At 31.3% G+C, this 8,135-nt stretch overlaps 1 pseudogene; it reads right to left on the bottom strand.

Moving 5' to 3' along the window:
• Positions 1-6,685: 6,685 nt before the first annotated feature.
• LOC101710701 (MIT domain-containing protein 1 pseudogene) lies at positions 6,686-7,354 on the bottom strand (annotated as a pseudogene).
• Positions 7,355-8,135: the final 781 nt, after the last annotated feature.

Genomic DNA, 8,135 nt, shown 5'->3' with positions numbered 1-8,135 from the left:
ACTAAAGTTATTGTGTAAAATATCTTCAAGTAATATGTAAGGTGTCCATAAAACAAAAAAGCATGTCATGTTTAGATTTGGGTCCCATTCCCAAATATCTCATTATATATATTCAAATTTTCTAAATACAAAAAAATAAATAAACAAAAAAACTTTACACTTCTGGTCAAATGAACTTTAGATAAGATACACTCTACCTGTGTAATCAAATAAATTACTGTTCTCAAACATGTGAAGGCAAAAATTACTGTATCTCAACCTCTTGTGAGAATTTTGTAACACATATATAAATAACTGTTACTATCTTTCAAGTGATGGAAATTGAGTTCTGATTTAATCCTTAAAAAGCTTTTTGTCATAACATGTTAATTATTCTTATAAGTAAAATAAGAACTAAAATAGCATCTACTAAACAATTTCCAATGTTTAATCAGAATCCCCAATCTATGTTTATCAATTTATACTGTTATTCATAAACCACAAAAAACAATGTCAATACGTACTAGATTTATTGAAAAATAATACATGATCTTTAATAATATTTAAAAATTTGCAATATATTAATGTCCTTTAAAGTAATCCCACCCTTGTTTATCTATTTATATTTAATATCACTTGCAAGAGTTGCCTGATAACATTAATTTGAATCCATTACTTTCTAAAAGTTTCTACTTAAAACATTCTATGTATTAGATTTTGAGCAATAGTCATTCTTATCTTAATTAAATTCTACTTCTTATATTTTTACTTGGACATCTTTTCTTTCTTTTAAGTCAGTCTGTCTGAACAAGATTCATTATCTTTACCCAAAATAAATATCATCTCCATCCTAACCTTGTCCCTCTCTTTCTGAACTCTTTCTCCCACCCTGACATATAAAAATCAATCTATCACAAAGGTTTATTATTCTTTTAGAGGACAAATCTGTCTGGTTGCCATATATAACCTGAGACATATTTTATTTTGGTTCACAGATATTTTTAATTAGTTCATTTTTTCAATGTTATGATTTTCATGTGCTCATCATTAACATAATGTTCTTTCCTTGGTTGGTTGATTTCAATTTTTTAGAGAAAAAAACATTTGCCCAAGGTGGTATCATCTTTTCAATGGCTAAAAGAGTTTGACCAAATCAACCAAAGTTCTCCCAAGAATAATTTTGGGTAGGTTGTCTTCAGACCAAAAAATAAAACAAAAACAACAAAAACCCCCAAAACAAAAAGCTGTTTCTGTTAGTATTGTAAACTACTTTGCTGATTACAAATGATGGGATTTTTCATTATTTTCCTGTGGAACTATCAAATCCAGAGCTTATTTCTCATGTGGACTCATTTCATGTTTAATGATATGTCTGGATGAAGGGAGAAAGGACAGAAAAAAGATATTCCATACAGCCAGTATCAAAAGAAAGCAGAAGTGGCTACTCTTATATCAGACAAAATTGATCTGATGCCAAAACTTGTTAAAAGAGACAAAGAAGGATATTTTATGATGATTTAGTGATGAATCCATCAAGAGGACATACTGATTATGAAGAAAATATCAGAGCTATTAAATATACAAAGAAAGTACTGACAATTGAAGGGAGAAGTAGACAGCCATACAATAAAATAATTCAGTATTCCACTTTTAGTAATTAATGGAACAACCAAAAAAAGACCATTAAGATATAGAGAACTTGAATACTATCATATCAATTGGGCTTAATGGACTTATATTGAATCCTGAACTCAATAATAACAGAAAACGTTTGGAACATGCTCTGTGATATGATCTTATGTTACATCACATAACAAGTCTCAGTACATTTAAAAAGATTGAACTCATACAAAATATCTTTTCTAGTCAATAGAATGATATTAGCAATTAATAGCAGAAAGAGAACAGGACCACAAATATATGCAAATTAAACAATACTGCCTTGAACAACAAATGGGTGAAAGGGAAAATTCAAAGGGAAACTAAAAAGTATCCTCGGACAAATGAAAATTAAAAACATTACAACAAAATTTATGGAATTTAATTAAAGTATTATGAGATAAATTTATAACTAATATTAAAAGAAAGATTTCAATTCCAAGCCCTAACTTTATATCTTAAGTAACTAGAAAAAGAACAAAAAGCTGAGTACAAAGGTAGCATAAATAAGGAAATAATAAAGAATTGAGCAGACATAAAGCAAATAGGGAATAGAACAACAGAGAAAATAAATGAAACCAAGAATTTGTTCTTTGAAAAACTCAATAAAATGGACAAACTGTTAGGTAGATTGACCAACAAAAAAACCAGATTCAACTAACCAAAATTAGCACTGAAAATATTACTTATTTTACAAAAGTAAAAATGTTTATAAGAAAGTATTATGAAAAATTGTACAAAAACAGTTTAATAAAATCATTAATCATTAGCAAAATGTCCTATTTCATGCTCATTATGATGGCTATGATGAAAAAGGAAATAAATGTTGGCAAGAATGTAAAGAAATTGGAACCCTAAAACACAATTACAGGTGTTCATCCACTATAGGGAACAGTTTGATGGTTCCTTAAACATTAAAAATAGTATTATCATACTATCCAACAATTTCAATTTTAAAACAGATATTTATACACCCATGTTTATAGTAGCATGGTTCACAATCATCTAAAGGTAGAATTGAATCAAATGTCTACAAGATGAAAAAACAAGATATAGTAAACACATACAGTGAAATGGTATTCAAACCTAAAAGGGGAGAGAATTCAAACACATGCTTCAACGTGGTTGAACTTGAAGAGGTATGCTAAATGAAAAGGCAGTCCCAAAAAGGCAAATGCTATAAAATTCTACTTCAATGTGTATCAGAAAAGTGAAATTTATAGAGATAGCAAAATGGTGGTACCCAGAGCCTAGCAAAGGGAAGAATGGGAAGAAGAGTTTAATGAGCATGGAGTGATAGGTTGGAAAGACGAGGGCATTCTGGAGGTGGATGTTAGTGACAGTTGGACTAAAGCAGAATGTACTTTATGTCACTCAGTTGTACACTTAAAATGTCTTAAACAATAAATTTCTTGTTACATTTTATCATAATAAAGCAAATATTTATGTCAAAGCATACAATGTAGAATTTGACTTTTACTTCATTTGCCTTTGATTTTATTAAGCACATATTCTTGCATAATTAATATTACATAAAAATAAAAGAAACATGTTAGAAATGGAAATACCTCTGGGAGGATCTTAATTCCAGTGATTACTTGACTTGTTCACCAGCTCTGAGGCATTTTCATTATCATAATAAATTATATAATCATTATAAAATTATCTATAATTATAATATCATATAGCTATAATTATAACTAAATGAACATCTCCTAAACAACTACAATATGCCAGGGGCTGCACATAGCAAAAAGATATTTTATTGGCTTTGTCGCTTTCTAATTTTGGCAGGACTATGTGCTTTCTTTATCTTTTGATGCCAAAAGAACTTCCTCTTAGAGTATAAGCTTTCTCTAAAGTTTTCCCCTTCCATACTCACTTTATAAACATTAAAATTTTTCAGCATGTCTTAAAACAGCCCATTTGAAAAAATGAGAGAGGTCATCATATTAATTCTTATCTAATGTACAAAAAATTTCCCAAGGTATTTATATTTTTGGAACTGAAAATAGATGTCCTATTAAACTGTTTTGAAATTGCATAAGAAGAAAAACACAAAACCTTGAAGGCGAATAGAGGGAGGTTCAAAATTTGTATAATGTGCTTTGATGAGAAGAATCAAAGGATTGCAGATTTAATCACATGCAGAACTTTAAAGTCTAATTCTAGAAGTCCATCATCTGGAGCCAAAGGCCAGAAAACTAATTCTGACTCATAAATGTAACTGAATTGAAGCTCATTTTCCCGAAGAATCATTTGAACTTCATGGAGATGGGGTCTTTTCGGTACTTTGCTCCATTTACTTTGTTGGCAAAAATCTGCAGTAATAAAAAAAGTTTGCAACTAATCAATTAAAAGTGCTTTGATGTATTTTCAGAAGGGAAGACCATCTAACCTAAAGCAACTCCAATCAGAAAAGCTATATGTATACATATATGGTTTATATTTAACAACCAGGCTGTATTATTAAACAACATATTTTTGGTTCATAAATCCTTTGCAAATAGCTGTAGAAAATATAAAGGCTTTTACTTAAAAATTAAATTTTATGTTCTTGTTTTCATATATGTACAAGTGAGAAAAATATATGCAATAATAAAGAAACTTAAAATTTAATCTGGAAATTCTTGCAAAGGCAATGACCATGTGGATGTGTTTCATTTAACAACAGAGAATTAATAATGTGGTAGAAATATTTAAATGTATGTCAGTGACCTCTGCATTGCTGAAAATTGTTATTCACAAAACATGAACACACACAAGGAATTCTCATTGTTCTTTAATGGAAAATATAATAATTTGACAGTGTGAGGAAAGATTGTACAAACTGACATTTAACCCAGAGTTTATTTAGTTTACATAGACTTTGATAAACCATTTCTAATTAATTCCTTTCTATTAGTTTTTCACCTGACATCTCAACCTCATAAGTAATGTCTGACACATGTTTGTCACATAATGTGCATCTGTATAGTGATTAAATATCTAAGATGTTATTATGATACTATTTCATTTATAAGAAAAATGAGTCCTTGAAAATGAATTTTTTAAATTTGCATTCACATTGCCTTCACAAAACAATAATTAATTACAAAGCCAATATTAAGATGTCTTTGTGGGAAAAGTTGCTAGGATAATCACTGTAAAGACTATGTGTTTCAAACTACCCTTAACTAATTTTAGAAATAATAATGACAGCAGAATGTTTCCTACTACAACCTAGGAAGACTCAAAATTTCCTTTCTACGTTGCTTCCAGGTATTATTTTAATTGTATATATATTCCTGAGATTATACTCTCACAGCTCAAAGGAATTTTTACTAGAAATGGTTTTGATTATATTTTCTGATTGACATTTCACAAAAATGAAACAATAAAGATAAAAATAAAATTTATTGATTACCTTAATTTTATTAATGTCCAGATAATATTTAAGTATAACGTTTTTCCAAACATTCTTTTTGCCAATGCCTATTGGAATATTTTGCATATCATTTCTTATTTACCTTGGAATGAATCAAATTCCTATACTTTTCATATATTTACTGTAAGCTAGGGAATATTTTGTTCTATAAATGAATATAATTCATGAAAAAAGTAGAAAAATATTAAACTGAGCAGTTCTCTGAAATGGTATGAATTAATCACCACTTCTACCAAACAGAAGGAAAGAATCACATAGTGTAGTCATTAAATTAATCCCAAATCAAGGATGACTATCTTATCACACTTACTGCCTCCCATTTATATGTGGACTGCTGATACAATGCTTTTAATTACTGCAAACTTGTTTTGTGATTATGAGTCCTTTGATTCCTTCCAGTGTAATAGTAAAAATTACCGTGAAAGAAATCTTGCCTCATTTTCACTCAAATTTATGTCATATATCTTTCTGATTTTTAAAAATTTAATTTTATTGATACATTTTAGTTATATATTATAATCACATTTATCATTGGGAATTTGTACCTATACATGATATATCTTAGATCTTGTTTTTTACCATTCTCCTTCCCTCCCTTCCACCCCTTCTCCCCTACCTATTTACAAAAGCTTTCTTTCCACTTTTTCCTTCTATTCTCATACTTTTTCTTTCCTTTTTTTCTTTTTCCTACCCTTCTACTACTTCCCCTTCCCCTTTGAACCTTTGCTTTCTATTTCACATTATCTATTTTACATTTTGGTCCTCATTTATACTTTCAGTTTCTCCTACCAGAGAAACTATTCCATATTTACACATGTGTGTCCTATGTATTTCACTTAAGAGTATGGTCTTGATATGCATCCATTTAGCTATAAATGTCTCTAGTTTATCTATAGCTGAGTAGTACTCCATTTTATAAAAATAAACACACACACACATCTTCTTCATCCAGTCACCAGTTGACAGACATTTGGGTTGTTTCCAAGACTGATCTACTATGAACTGTGCCACTATAAACATGGGTGCACATATATCCCTGTGGTATGGTTCTTCTAATTCTTTGGGGAAGATAGCCATAAGGAAAACAGCTGGGTAAAATGTGGCTTCTAGTCCTAGTTTTTTGAGGTATCTCCATACTGATATCCACAGAGGTTGCACCAGTCTATACTTCCACCATCAGTGAAAAAGGCTTACTTTTTCTCCACAGCCCTGCCACCATTTGTTATTAGTTGATTTCTTTTTTTATAATAAATTCAATTTTATTAACTTGAAAATAGTATTAGATATTTCTTTGATGAGGAATAAATATTTATCTCTAAGTTTCAAATATAACAGGTATACATATGTTTTACAGTCTCACCAGAGATCTTTTAAAAATGTAGTTAAGTTGCATTTGATTCACAGAAAGCCAAATCTGTACTATTTATCTAAGAGTTATAGTAACAGCATTTGAGTTGCCACTATATGAAGGATACTGCAGTAGGCCAAGGACTCTGTTCTGTTACAGGTTAAACACTGATATTCAATCAGAACATAAACAGAGTTTCAAGGGATTTTCTTGGAAATTTGCAATGCATCTTCAAAAAACTAGAAATTCCATTTGACCCAGCTGTTCCTCTTCTAGGTATCTTCCTGTGGCTGCTTAAAGTAATCAAGTCCTCTTCCAATCTTAATCATCCATCCATTGTTGAACCTAATTTCTCAGTCATGTATTGAAGAAGAATATTCTATATCCAACAGCACTCCATGATTCCTGATTGACTCTTTTATTTCTTCCAGGCAACTTTGTTGTACTTTCCCAAACCGTTTATCCAGAGAGGTGAGAAGATGAATCTTTTTTACTTTACATGGTTTCTTAATAAGCATCTCACAAAATCGAAGGAAGTTATATAGCTGATAAGTTTGTCTAATGTAAGGGTCTTCTATCCAAACTTCTATGACTGTCGTATTAAGGTATTCTTTAAAAAGTGACTCATAACCAAAACCTGTTGCATTCTCTTCTATCTTAATTTGTTTGTGATATTTTCCATCCTTTTTTACTTGATCCAAGTATTTCTTTATGTCTTCTGCTCTATCCATGTAGTGAGTAATTTTTTCTCTGAGATAACATCTCTCAGTATGATCCTGCGTGCCTTTCCGAACCTGTATAAGCAGATCAGTCCCTTCTTGGTAACAAACTAGGGCCCGCTGGTACCCGGACTCCGAATCTAGTTCCACCGCCCGGTTCAGCACAGTGATTGCAGTTCTGCCATCGGGATCCCCCCCACCCTGGGACGTGGCCATAATTAAAACAATTCCCCTCCACCTCGGCCCCAGTTAATTTGAGCTGTCCTTAGTGCGCTTCCAGGAAATGGTCCTGTCATCGGCTGATTTCTTGATAGCAGCCATTCTTTCTGGAGTGAGGTGGAATCTCAGCATTGTTTTCATTTGTATCTCTTAAATGACCAGTCATGTTGAACATTATTTCATGTGTTTATTTGCTGTTTCTACTTCTTAATCTGAGAACTGTCTGTTCATTTCAGATACCCTTTTTTGACTGGGTCTTCAAATTTGGGGGATCTGACGTTTTAAAATTCTTTATATATTCTAGATAGCAGAACTTTGGCTTAGGAACAGCTGGTACAAAGTTTTTTCCCTATTGTGGGTTGTCTCTTCACTCTGTTGGTGCTTTATCTTGCTGTGCAGAAGCTTTTTAATAAGATGAGATACCAGTTGTTGATTGTTTGTGCTAGTTCCAGTGCAGTTGAAGTTTTATTCATAAAGTCTTTTTTCTATGCCAATGTCTTCAACAGTTCTACCTAACCTCTCTTCTAGTAGGTTTAGTGTTTCTGTTTTAATATTTAGATCTTTGACCCATTTCAATAAAAGTTTAGTTCATGGTGAGAGATATGGGTCTACTTTTGGGCCTACTTTTAATCTTTGGCAAGTTGAAACCCAGTTCTTCCAGTACCATTTAATAAAGAGACTATCTTTTCTCCAGTGATGGCTTTTGGCTCCTTTGTCTAAGATGAGGTGGGTGGGAATGTCTGGAGTTGTTTCTGGATCTTCTAATCTATTCCATTGATGCTCC

The sequence above is a fragment of the Heterocephalus glaber genome, unplaced genomic scaffold (assembly GCF_053883595.1).
Source record: "Heterocephalus glaber isolate CG9 unplaced genomic scaffold, H.glaber_assembly_v1.0 deba00001461, whole genome shotgun sequence".
Lineage (NCBI taxonomy): Eukaryota > Metazoa > Chordata > Mammalia > Rodentia > Bathyergidae > Heterocephalus > Heterocephalus glaber.
The sequence above is the reverse complement of the archived record's forward strand: the minus strand, read 5'-3'. Positions and strand labels throughout refer to the sequence as shown.